We start from the raw sequence: 12579 nt of genomic DNA on the forward strand, positions 1-12579 counted from the left end.
TGTTTTTCTGCTAAACTTTCTATATCCTTCTTGTTTCTCTCTCCTCTAAAATTCTTATACCGATTTTTTTTTTATTTTCTGCTGTTAAACCTTATACCGTTTGGTTTTTCTCTGATGCAAAGTCTTATACCAGTTTAGTTTCCTGGCATAAGTTTTTTAGTCTTACATAGATTAGTACAATAGCATTTATTTAGTAACTTTGGTACAATGAAGAAATATTCTGGTTCATATAAATCCTTCCGTAAAAAAACAAGAAGAAGAAGCTGTCTTTTTCATAAAATGCAATCATTTTAAACAAGGATTCCATCCAGTGGATAAAAGCCCAAACTGCAGGGGGAAAAAAAGTGAACCATTTTCATAAAAGGCCAGTTTTTCATAAAGAGTCATTCCTAAGTGCAAGTTTCAAATGAAAAGGTATCATTTTTATTTTTATAAAAGTTAATCGTTCTTATGAAAAGTCAACGCTTTTGATAAAAGTCCAATTGTAAATAAAAAGCTGAGCCTTTATGAGAAAGTTTTAGGAAAGGTTCAAACTTTAGATAAAAGTTGACCCTTTCTATCCTTTTATCTAGAGGCAAACCCTTTAATAAAAGTTCATTTTTTTCTTTCTGGAGAACTCCTCTACTATAAAGTTCATTCTTTAAAGAAAAGCAGTCTCTGGGCACCTGAAAGAATAAGACTTCAATGATGAACAGATTTTTCATGTTCACTCTTGGCAAACAGAAAGGTCTTCAGGGCCTCTGGAGGTGTCTGGTCCTTGTGAGACAGAGCAGCCTGTGTTTTCACAGAAATACGACTATCTTTATGATTAGGTTGCTTTCTGCATCGTAAGAGTGAAAAAATAAGCAGTGAAATCCATCCCAGAGCAGGTTGCCAGAAGTTACCGTGTCTAACCGTGTTTTGTTGATGAAGGCAAACACTATTTATTGATACAAACCCACAATGTTTTGTCAAACATTAGGCCTAAGATCCAAGACTACTCCAAGAAGATAAGAACACAACAAAGGGTTTAACTAGGTCACCTTAAGTATATTTAAGTGAATATAATAGCTGGGCAATATGGATACTTTGTAAGGTGAATTTCCTACAGTATCTGCTTATGGTCAAGTTCCTGAATCAGAAACTGGGTCTTCACACAGATTTGATGCTGTTGCGGTCAAGTCGACTCTTTGCCAGCAACAGCCTTTATTATTAAGCTCAATCTCTGTCCCCAGACCCTTGCTTCTGCTCTGCGGGGTGTCCAGCAGCCCAACCTGGTTACTGGGAAACACCTGTATGAACCTGTCCTGCCTGGGTGGGGTGGAGGTTCAGCTTCCTCAGGGTTCGACTGCAGTCAGGAGTGTGGCTGTACCCCAAGAAGTCGTGCTCAAAATGACAAAGTGCAAGGTTGTGGCTGCCCGGATACTTTGCATGTCAATGATCCCTTTTCTTATTAAGCTTTACAGATGGCTGCAAAATGAAAGTCAAATTCTGGCGGCGGGACCTATGCAGATCCCTGGGGAGCAAAGTCCCCTAGATTCTGGTCCCTCAGTAGTAGGAAGCACTTACTAACCAGAGCCTGGTCTGCTATTTCTCCATGTAGCAGTTTTCTCCCTGCACATGTCTGTCCATGGCTCCTGGGCTGGGACTGTATTTTCAGAGTTTTCTAAGCCGAGGTGGGGCCCTTCTCTTTTGTTGAAGGCAAGTCTCTGCCTCCCCCGCTCCCGCTAAAGATGCCAGGGAACCTCTGGGCTCCGGTTCATTGACCACCAGGGCGCTGGTTATGAATTTCGCTGTTTTCAGCTGGGTACTGACTTGGCCGATGAAAAGCGCCATCTCCCACCATGGCAAAGAAATCCGGGATGCAGCAGGATGGTTAGTAATCTTGACAGTGGTTTCTCTGTCAGTCCACCAGAGCCTCATGGCGGAGGAAGCGAACGACTTTGAGCACGTTTGGAAGCCTCGGCTCATTTTCTGGTTTTGTTTTAGCAGAAGGACTGATGTTATTATTTTCTGTAGCAGCGTTCGTTTTCGGCTTTTAAAAACCGATATCATTTTAGTGGTTTTCTTCTTGAGTTTTGCAGTCTGCCTCAAACCCCGCCCACTGGGTTGCGTCAACACTCGGGAAGCCAGTGACAGCCGGGCTCCGCCCCTACTTGGAATGGTAAAAAGAGAGAGCCCAGAGGCTAAAGCGGGCTCTGCCTCATTTTACCCAGCTTCCTAAGGAAGGCTATTTCACCACTCTGTGTGAGACTGAAAACCTGTCGCCGAGAGCTTAAAGGGTATAAAAATTCACTGCTGAGAAAAACAAAAACGGTATATGATTTTACAGACGAGATAAACCAAACCAGTATAAGAATTTACTAATGCGAAATACCAAAACGGTTTAAGAATTTACAGCGAGTAAAACATGACAATTTGAGACTTTTCATCGGAGAAAAACCAATCCGCTCTAAGAAACTGTACCCAATCTGGTAAGCAAATGCTGCTGCTCTAAACTTTGTAAGACTGAAAAAACCCTGTGTCTACCTGAATCTTCGTGCTGGGGGAGGTGTTTGTGCCATGGAGCCAAATGTCTGCTCTGTGTCAGTGAGAGAGGCTAGGGATGCCTCAGGAATAGAAGCTGCGGAGCCCAGGTCTTGTGGGGTCCTGACCTGGGATCAGCTGCAGCCTTGGAAAATGCCTATCTTGCTGCCCTTGAGTAAGCTCTCCTTTGGTGAGGGCTGCTCTTCCCCTGAGGAAGGTCTCCCTAGACTGGGGGCAGGCTTGGGGGGACTGCCCTGGGACAGGGATTCTGGCAGAGTGCAGGGCAAGCCTGGAGGCTGCTCCCCTGCCTTCTGTCCTGAAAGTCAGCAAGCAGAGGCTGTGGTGGGAGAGGAAGCCCAGGCTGAAGCCCCACCTTGCAGGCTCATGCTGCAGCAGCCCCCATCCCTCTTGGATCCCCAGCCTGGTGCTTCACAGCAGGAAGCCCAGACCTCTGACCAGGAGCCCCTAGGCCAGTGGGGTGTGCCTGCAGCCTCCAGCTGGTGGAGAAGAGGCCCCTTTGCTTTCTCAGGCCTCCTGGAAAGGTCTTGTTGTTGCCCAGCTTTCTCCTTCAGACCTGCCTGCTGCCCTTCAGCCTGTGGCACCAGGCAGCCTTAGAAATAGCAGGCGCCTTGGGGCTACTGCTCCCTGCAAGCATGCTTCCTTTCTGAATGCCTCCAGCTTCAAAATAAAAACGCACTGATAAATGCTTAACAGTTTCTGGTCAACGTGTCATTTATTTTATGGTGAAAGAGTCATTTGCAAAGCAGAGCTGGGTGAGGTGGTGCAGACTACAGCATGCCTCACTAGCAGCCCCCTTGGGCTGTGTCAAGACTGAGGCAGTCAGAGACTGCAGGGCTCTGTCCCCAGCTGGGATGTAAGAAATTAAGAGCCCACTGACTGAGACAGGCTCTGCCTCATTGTTCCCAAGTTACTAAACAAATGCTATTGTACCAATCTTTGTAAGATTGAAACACTGTCTCTGGCAAACTAAAATGGTATAAGACTTTGTTTCAGAGAAATCAAAAACGGTATGAAATTTTACAGCAGAATATAAAAAATTGGAATATATAGCAAAGATTAACAAGAATAGTATAAAATTTTTAGCAGAAACACAAAACAATATGTTAACTAAATTTATAGCAAAAAAATGCTTATGTACTTCTCTGTGTAAGAGTGAAAAACTGTCTCCAAGACAGTAAAAAATATAAGAATTTGTAGCAGGAAAAAAACAAAGCAGTGTATGATTTTACAGAGGAAAAAAGTGTATGAAGTTACAGCAGAGAGAAACAAAAATAGTATAAATGTTTATAACAGAAAAAAGTAACAGTATAAGAAATTACAACAGAGGGAAACAGAAACGGTATAAAATTTTCAGCAGAAGTAAAATCAAAATGGTAAAGAGTTTACAGCAAAGAAATTGCTGTTATACTAATTTGTGTAATATTAAAAACTGTCATATAGAAGCTAAAATGGTATTGGTCTGTACAGCAGAGAAAAGCAAAACGGTTTAAGACAACAGCAGAGAGAAACAAAGCAGTATAAAGTTTTACAGAAGGAAAAAACCAACACAATATAAGAAATTGCAACAGAGAGTAACAAAAATGATCAAAATTTTAAAGCAGAAAAATACAAAAATGGTTTAAAACTTTAGTCGAGTAAACTCAAAGGTAAAAGATTTGATAGCAGAGTGAATCCAAGATGGTATAAGATTAGAAGAGGAGAAAACCCATATTGGTTTAAGACTTTACATCTTAGAGAAACGAAAACTATTTACTTCAAAAAGAAACCCAATGGTTTTAAACTTTGACTGCAGAGACAAACTAATGCGGTTTAAGACTTTAGGGCAATGAAAAGTGAAAATGGTTTAATACTTTACAGAGGGGGAAAAAGAACACACACAGAAAACAACTGTTTAAGATTTACAGCGGTTAGTAACCAAAAAGGCTTAAGACTTCCAGAAGACCGATTGTGGCCAGCACAGCCTCACTGTACCCAAGTTACAAAGCTTGACTGATATGTGACAATAAAATTATTTGAAATAAGAAAATACACTGACAAGGTGTGATAAAATTATGAGGTGACAAACAATGAAATAAAGAAGTATAATACCCAAATGTCACACGTAACATAAGCCTCTATGTTGCGATCAAGCAAAAGAAACTTGCCCTAAGTACTGCCATCTTGTTCCCGGACTCCATTTTCAGATGGAGATAAAGCAGAGTTTTAGATCGCAGAACCTGGGGTGGTAGAATTTTCTTAATTTTTCTTTCTATCTATCTATCTATCTATCTATCTATCTATCTATCTATCTATCTATTTTTGGTTTTTTGAGACAAGTTTTCTCTGTAGCTTTGTAGCCTACCCTGGATTAGCTCTTGTAGAACATGCTGGCCTCAAACTCATAGAAATGCATCTGCCTCTGCCTTCTGAGTGCTGGGATGAAAGGCCTGTACCACCAATGTCAGGCTCTGGAATTTTCCATTAGGGCAAAAGAACTTCCTCCTTGGCATTAAAGTAGCCTCTTAATTAACTTTGGTTTCCCCTAAAATTCTTGCTCTTTGTAAGCAAAAAGAAGAAATATATCTGATGGCTGCAGTGCAGAACTTGTATCCTGTTTGGTGTGGCAAGGATGTTTGTGGTTTTCTTAGTAAAATAACCTGCCTGATAGAACATTCTGGGCCTCAGTCAGTTCTGGAGTCTCCTGTGGTCCTTTATTGTTGAGCTTTGCTCCCAATTCTATAATAATTTTTGCTCTGAGTGAACTCTTGTGAGCCTGCATTGTTTCAGATATATGTGGACCCTGAAACAACTATAATGTAAAAATAAATGTGAAAAGAGCTAAACAGAAGGCTCAAAGGAGCTCATGAAACAGAATAAAAATTAAAATGCCATGGTGATTTCATGGCCTCATGAAAGGAAATGAAACTGAACTGAAAGCTAGAGAAGACTGCTATAGAGAAAATGGGTGAAAAGCAGTGGGACTTCAAAAAGAAAATGAGACGGGGGCTAGAGAGATGGCTCAGAGGTTAAAAGCATTGCCTGCTCTTCCAAAGGTCCTGAGTTCAATTCCCAGCAACCACATCGTGACTCACAACCATCTGTAATGAGGTCTGGTGCCCTCTTTTGGCCTGCAGGCACACACACAGACAGAATATTGTATACATAATAAATAAATATTTAAAAAAAGAAAATGAGATGAAATAATGAGGTAAAATGAACCTACAAGACAAAAATTAAATGAAACTTAGTGAATACAATTCAAGAAAATTTACTGAAATAAGAGATTCATAAGATGGCCATGAAAGGAAGCAATGAGATGAAATAATATTGAGGACTAGATGTGAATCATGGAAGGAGCTGAAATGAAAGGTAAAATCGTGAAATGAGGAGAAATGTCAATTAATCAAGTACAATGATATTTATTAATGAGATGAGAGAAATAATGGAACGAAGTGACTGAATGAAATGAGATAATACACAAAATTAACTGATAACAGGAAATAGTGATTTGATGAAGGGTGATGATGTGGTGTAGTGAGTGACGTAAAATGAAGGGGACGTTAAGGAAATGGCAGGAACAAAATGAAACCGCGTTGTAACAGAATAAGATGGGATGCATGCAATCCACAGGGCAGTAATTAAGGACATGTGATATGAGGCACGGATGTATAACACAAGGCAGCGGAGTGGAAGGTGAATTGATGAATAGGAGAATGAGAAGAAGCTAAAACGGGGATTGAATGAGCTAATGAAACAAAATAAAATATGAAATGATGGCTTTATGGTATAATGAGAAGATAAGACACTTAACTCGTCAGGAGGTGGTGGGGCAAGATTTCAATCCCAGCATCAGAAAGCAGAGGTGGGCAGATGTCTCTGAGTGTGAGGCCAGCCTGGTCTACACAGTGAGTTCCAGGTCAGGTTCAAGAGCTACACAGAGAAACAAAGTCTCAGAATAAATAAATAAATAAATAAATAAATAAATAAATAAACTGAACTCAAATATAGTCCATGAATTTAATGTAAAATAAAAAGAGACATGTCATCAACTATAAATGTCTGCAATAAAATTCAGTGGGGAATATGAAATGAAATTCAGATGACTTGAAAAGACGAATTGAAATTAAATTCAAGGAATGCAATATGTTTAAATAAAATGTCATATCAAAGAATGAAACTAGTGATACAAGGCTGACGTCATGAAGCATTGAGTGACATAAGATGCAGGGAAATGTAAGAATTAAATGACAGAAAATAGGAAAGTAAGATGAAATATCTTGTTAAAACAAAATAAAGTGAAACACAAAATCACAAAGTCAAATTATAAACTAAAATAAAATATAGCAAAATTGAACATAAAATGTTGGCAAACACAGTATTCCATGAAACGATGAAAAAAGAGAAAACAAAGTGATGATCAGAACGGATAATGAAATGAAGTTTATGATACAAAGAAATGATGCTTTTATAAAATAATGAAGCAAAAGTGAAAGACAATGAATGATTTCTTGTAAAAAAAAGAATGAAAAATAATCAAAGGAATGAAATGAGGGAAAAATGAAATGAAAGGATGAATTTAATTGGATGCATGTAAAATAACAGATAAAAGGCTGGAAAATGATAAACTGAAATAGTATGTTGATAAAAGGAGATCATGAACGAATATGAGACCACGACACACAGTTTAATATGACATGAGTCAGAATGATATGTGATAACGTTTACTGCCCTGAAATGTCACGTAATAACACACAATGAATGTAGTGAAATGCGGGAAAGAGACGACATGCAGTGATCCCATGAAATGAAACAATAGAGTGAACTGACCCGATGCGGCATGAAAGAAATGAAATTATATTTTAAAAGACTAATGATGAGATGTAGCAAAGTGAAATCAGATAACGAAATGACATGAAATCACAAAATAAAACGAAATAATGTTATAGGAAAATAAGATTAAAAGTATTGTGATAAAAAGAAAATGAGGCTGGGTTGGTGGCTCACATGTTTACTCCCTGCACTCAGGAGGCAGAGGCAGGGCTCCTCTGAGTTCAGGGTCAGCCTGGTCTACAGAGTGAGTCCCAGGAAAGCCAGGACTGATCTGGCTGTGCTGAAGTGCTGGGTTTGGAATTTGCAGCCAGCCTCCTGCCTCTGCAGGTAGAGTTCTGGGAGCCCAGGTCTGCAACACTAGCCCTAAGTACTGCCATATTGTTTCCAGACTCCATTTTAAAATGGAGGCAAAGCAAAGTTCAAGATCCAAGACCCTGGGGAGCAGGAATGTCCGAACTTTTTGTTTTTTATTTTGTATTGTTTTGTTAGAGACAAAGTTTCTCTGTAGCTTGCATTGTTTCAGATCTATGTGGACCCTGCAACAGCTATAAGGTAAAAATAAATTATGAAAAGAACTAAACAAAATTAAAGTGTTATTTACAGAGTGGACTCAGAGGAGCCCCTGGCTCTGCCTCCTGAGTGTAGGGAGTAAACATGTGAGCCATCAATCCAGCATCACTTTCTTTTTATCCCAGCTCTACTTCGCAAATGACTCTTTAACCATAAAATAACTGACACATTGATCAGAAACTGTTAAGCATTTATCAGTGCGTTTTTATTTCCCAAGGCTGCAGCTGATCCCAGGTCAGGACCCCACAAGACCTGGCTCCGCAGCTGCTATTCCTGACCCATTCCAAGCCTCTCTCACTGACACAGACCAGACATTTGGCTCCATGGCACAAACACCTCCCCCAGCACGAAGATTCAGGTAGACACAGGGTTTTTTTCAGTCTTACAAAGTTTAGAGCAGCAGCATTTGCTTACCAGATTGGGTACAGTTTCTTACAGCGGATTGGTTTTTCTCCGATGAAAAGTCTCAAATTGTCATGTTTTACTCGCTGTAAATTCTTAAACCGTTTTGGTATTTCGCATTAGTAAATTCTTATACTGGTTTGGTTTATCTCGTCTGTAAAATCATATACCGTTTTTGTTTTCTCAGCAGTGAATTTTTATACCCTTTAAGCTCTCGGCGACAGGTTTTCAGTCTCACACAGAGTGGTGAAATAGCCTTCCTTAGGAAGCTGGGTAAAATGAGGCAGAGCCCGCTTTAGCCTTTGGGCTCTCTCTTTTTACCATCCCAAGTAGGGGCGGAGCCCGGCTGTCACTGGCTTCCCGAGTGTTGACGCAACCCAGTGGGCGGGGCTTGAGGCAGACTGCAAAACTCAAGAAGAAAACCACTAAAATGATATCGGTTTTTAAAAGCCGAAAACGAACGCTGCTACAGAAAATAATAACATCAGTCCTTCTGCTAAAACAAAACCAGAAAATGAGCCGAGGCTTCCAAACGTGCTCAAAGTCGTTCGCTTCCTCCGCCATGAGGCTCTGGTGGACTGACAGAGAAACCACTGTCAAGATTACTAACCATCCTGCTGCATCCCGGATTTCTTTGCCATGGTGGGAGATGGCGCTTTTCATCGGCCAAGTCAGTGCCCAGCTGAAAACAGCGAAATTCATAACCAGCGCCCTGGTGGTCAATGAACCGGAGCCCAGAGGTTCCCTGGCATCTTTAGCGGGAGCGGGGGAGGCAGAGACTTGCCTTCAACAAAAGAGAAGGGCCCCACCTCGGCTTAGAAAACTCTGAAACTCCAGTCCCAGCCCAGGAGCCATGGGCAGACATGTGCAGGGAGAAAACTGCTACATGGAGAAATAGCAGACCAGGCTCTGGTTAGTAAGTGCTTCCTACTACTGAGGGACCAGAATCTAGGGGACTTTGCTCCCCAGGGATCTGCATAGGTCCCGCCGCCAGAATTTGACTTTCATTTTGCAGCCATCTGTAAAGCTTAATAAGAAAAGGGATCATTGACATGCAAAGTATCCGGGCAGCCACAACCTTGCACTTTGTCATTTTGAGCACGACTTCTTGGGGTACAGCCACACTCCTGACTGCAGTCGAACCCTGAGGAAGCTGAACCTCCACCCCACCCAGGCAGGACAGGTTCATACAGGTGTTTCCCAGTAACCAGGTTGGGCTGCTGGACACCCCGCAGAGCAGAAGCAAGGGTCTGGGGACAGAGATTGAGCTTAATAATAAAGGCTGTTGCTGGCAAAGAGTCGACTTGACCGCAACAGCATCAAATCTGTGTGAAGACCCAGTTTCTGATTCAGGAACTTGACCATAAGCAGATACTGTAGGAAATTCACCTTACAAAGTATCCATATTGCCCAGCTATTATATTCACTTAAATATACTTAAGGTGACCTAGTTAAACCCTTTGTTGTGTTCTTATCTTCTTGGAGTAGTCTTGGATCTTAGGCCTAATGTTTGACAAAACATTGTGGGTTTGTATCAATAAATAGTGTTTGCCTTCATCAACAAAACACGGTTAGACACGGTAACTTCTGGCAACCTGCTCTGGGATGGATTTCACTGCTTATTTTTTCACTCTTACGATGCAGAAAGCGACCTAATCATAGAGATAGTCAGTCGTATTTCTGTGAAAACACAGGCTGCTCTGTCTCACAAGGACCAGACACCTCCAGAGGCCCTGAAGACCTTTCTGTTTGCCAAGAGTGAACATGAAAAATCTGTTCATCATTGAAGTCTTATTCTTTCAGGTGCCCAGAGACTGCTTTTCTTTAAAGAATGAACTTTATAGTAGAGGAGTTCTCCAGAAAGAAAAAAATGAACTTTTATTAAAGGGTTTGCCTCTAGATAAAAGGATAGAAAGGGTCAACTTTTATCTAAAGTTTGAACCTTTCCTAAAACTTTCTCATAAATGCTCAGCTTTTTATTTACAATTGGACTTTTATCAAAAGCGTTGACTTTTCATAAGAACGATTAACTTTTATAAAAATGAAAATGATACCTTTTCATTTGAAACTTGCACTTAGGAATGACTCTTTATGAAAAACTGGCCTTTTATGAAAATGGTTCACTTTTTTTCCCCCTGCAGTTTGGGCTTTTATCCACTGGATGGAATCCTTGTTTAAAATGATTGCATTTTATGAAAAAGACAGCTTCTTCTTGTTGTTTATTTATGGAAGGATTTATATGAACCAGAATATTTTTTCATTGTACCAAAGTTACTAAATAAATGCTATTGTACTAATCTATGTAAGACTAAAAAACTTATGCCAGGAAACTAAACTGATATAAGACTTTGCATCAGAGAAAAACCAAACGGTATAAGGTTTAACAGCAGAAAATAAAAAAAAAAATCGGTATAAGAATTTTAGAGGAGAGAGAAACAAGAACGATATAGAAAGTTTAGCAGAAAAACAAAACAAAAGGTATATGAATTTACAGCAAACAAAATATTCATGAACTAACCTGTATAAGAATGACAAAGCAAAGTTGCAGACCCCAGACCATAGGGAGCTGGAATTTCCCTACCATTTTTGTTTGGTTAGTTTTGATATGGGGTTTTTATTTTGTTTTGTTGTTGTTTGTTTTATTTTTTGAGACAAAGTTTCTCATAAATATTCAGCTTTTTATTTACAATCAGACTTTTATCAAAAGCATTGACTTTTCATAAGAACGATTGAACTTTATGAAAATGAAAATGATACCTTTTCATTTGGAACTTTTATTGACTGGATGGAATCGTTGTTTACAATGATTGAATTTTATGAAAAAGACAGTTTCTTCTTTTTTTAACGGAAGGATTTATATGAAACAGAATATTTCTTCATAATGAAATTGACTTTTTCTGAAATGGTGACATCTATTTGAAGGGGACATTGCCATGAAAATGGCTACTGTTCATTACAAGGCTGAAAAGATCAGATCCACGGGCAACAAAATGTGTGGTGTTCGATTGTGAAATTTTCCGGCATAGATTTTAAATTACTGTGATTTTTTTTCTTTGAAGAAAAGCAGTCTCTAGACACCTGGCAGAGTAAGGTTTCAATGCTGAATGGATTTTTCATTTTCATTCAGGTGAGGAAAAGGTCTCCAGACCTCTGGAGGCCTCTGTATTTTTTGAGACAGAGCACCCAGTGTTTTCAAGGAAATATGACTATCTTGCTAGAATTAAGTTGTTTGCTACCTCGTAGAAGTGATAAAATACACAGAGTAAAAATGATCACATAAGGAATCATCAGAAGGTATAGTATCTTACCATATTTTGGTAATGAAGATAAATACTACTTGTCGATGAAACCCATAACGTTTAGTCAAATATTAGTCCTAACATGAAGGATTATTCCAAAAAGACAAGGACACAATAAAAGGTTTAACTATCACCTTAAGTTTAAAATTAATACTAACACTTGGTATATGATTGCCAATGGATTCCAAAGTGCCAAATGGATATTTAATGGGAAGAATTTCTCACAGTATCTGTTGCGGGTCAGGCTCCTAAATAAGAAACTGGGTCTTCACAGAGATTTGAACAGCTGCTGGTCAAACCAAGTATTTGCCAGAAACGACCATTTTTAAGCTTAGTCTCTAATCCAATACCTGTACTGTGTCCTGCAGGGTGTTCAGCCGCTCATTTTGGTGAGCAGCAAAGGACTGGGTGAAGCTGGCCTGCCTGAGGTGGTCAACCAGCTGCCTGCAGGTCTGGTTACTCTCAGGAGCATGGCTGCCCCCAAGAAGTCCTGACTCAAATGGACAAAGTCCTCTCTTGTCTTGCCTGGATGTTGTGCATAGCATTGATCCCTTTTCTTATTCCTCCTCTAATGATGGCTGCAAAATGGAAGTCAAATTTCAGAGGTCCATACCTCTGCAAATCGCTCTGTAGGAAGGGCACTAAGATTCATATCCCTCAGTCGTAGCAAGCAAACCAGCCAGAGCCTGGTCTGAGATTTCTCCATGGAGCAGATTTCTCTCTGCAAATGTACTCCAGGGGCTTTGGGCTGGGACTGTGAGTTTTAGGTTTCTAAATCCAGAGGGTGCACTTCCCCTTTTTGAAGGCAAGGCTCTTCTGTGGGGGTGTGAGGGGGGTGGGGAAGCACCTAGGGGCCATCAGGGACACAGCACAGCTAAGGGGCCTCCAGCTTGGCTGTTTGTGTTTTCAGGAGATCCCTGACCTTGGTCGATGGGCACTGCCAGGTCCCACACTGGCAGAGAACCACACGTGC

The sequence above is a fragment of the Myodes glareolus genome, chromosome 15 (assembly GCF_982192425.1).
Source record: "Myodes glareolus chromosome 15, mMyoGla1.1, whole genome shotgun sequence".
NCBI classification, from domain to species: Eukaryota; Metazoa; Chordata; class Mammalia; order Rodentia; family Cricetidae; genus Myodes; species Myodes glareolus.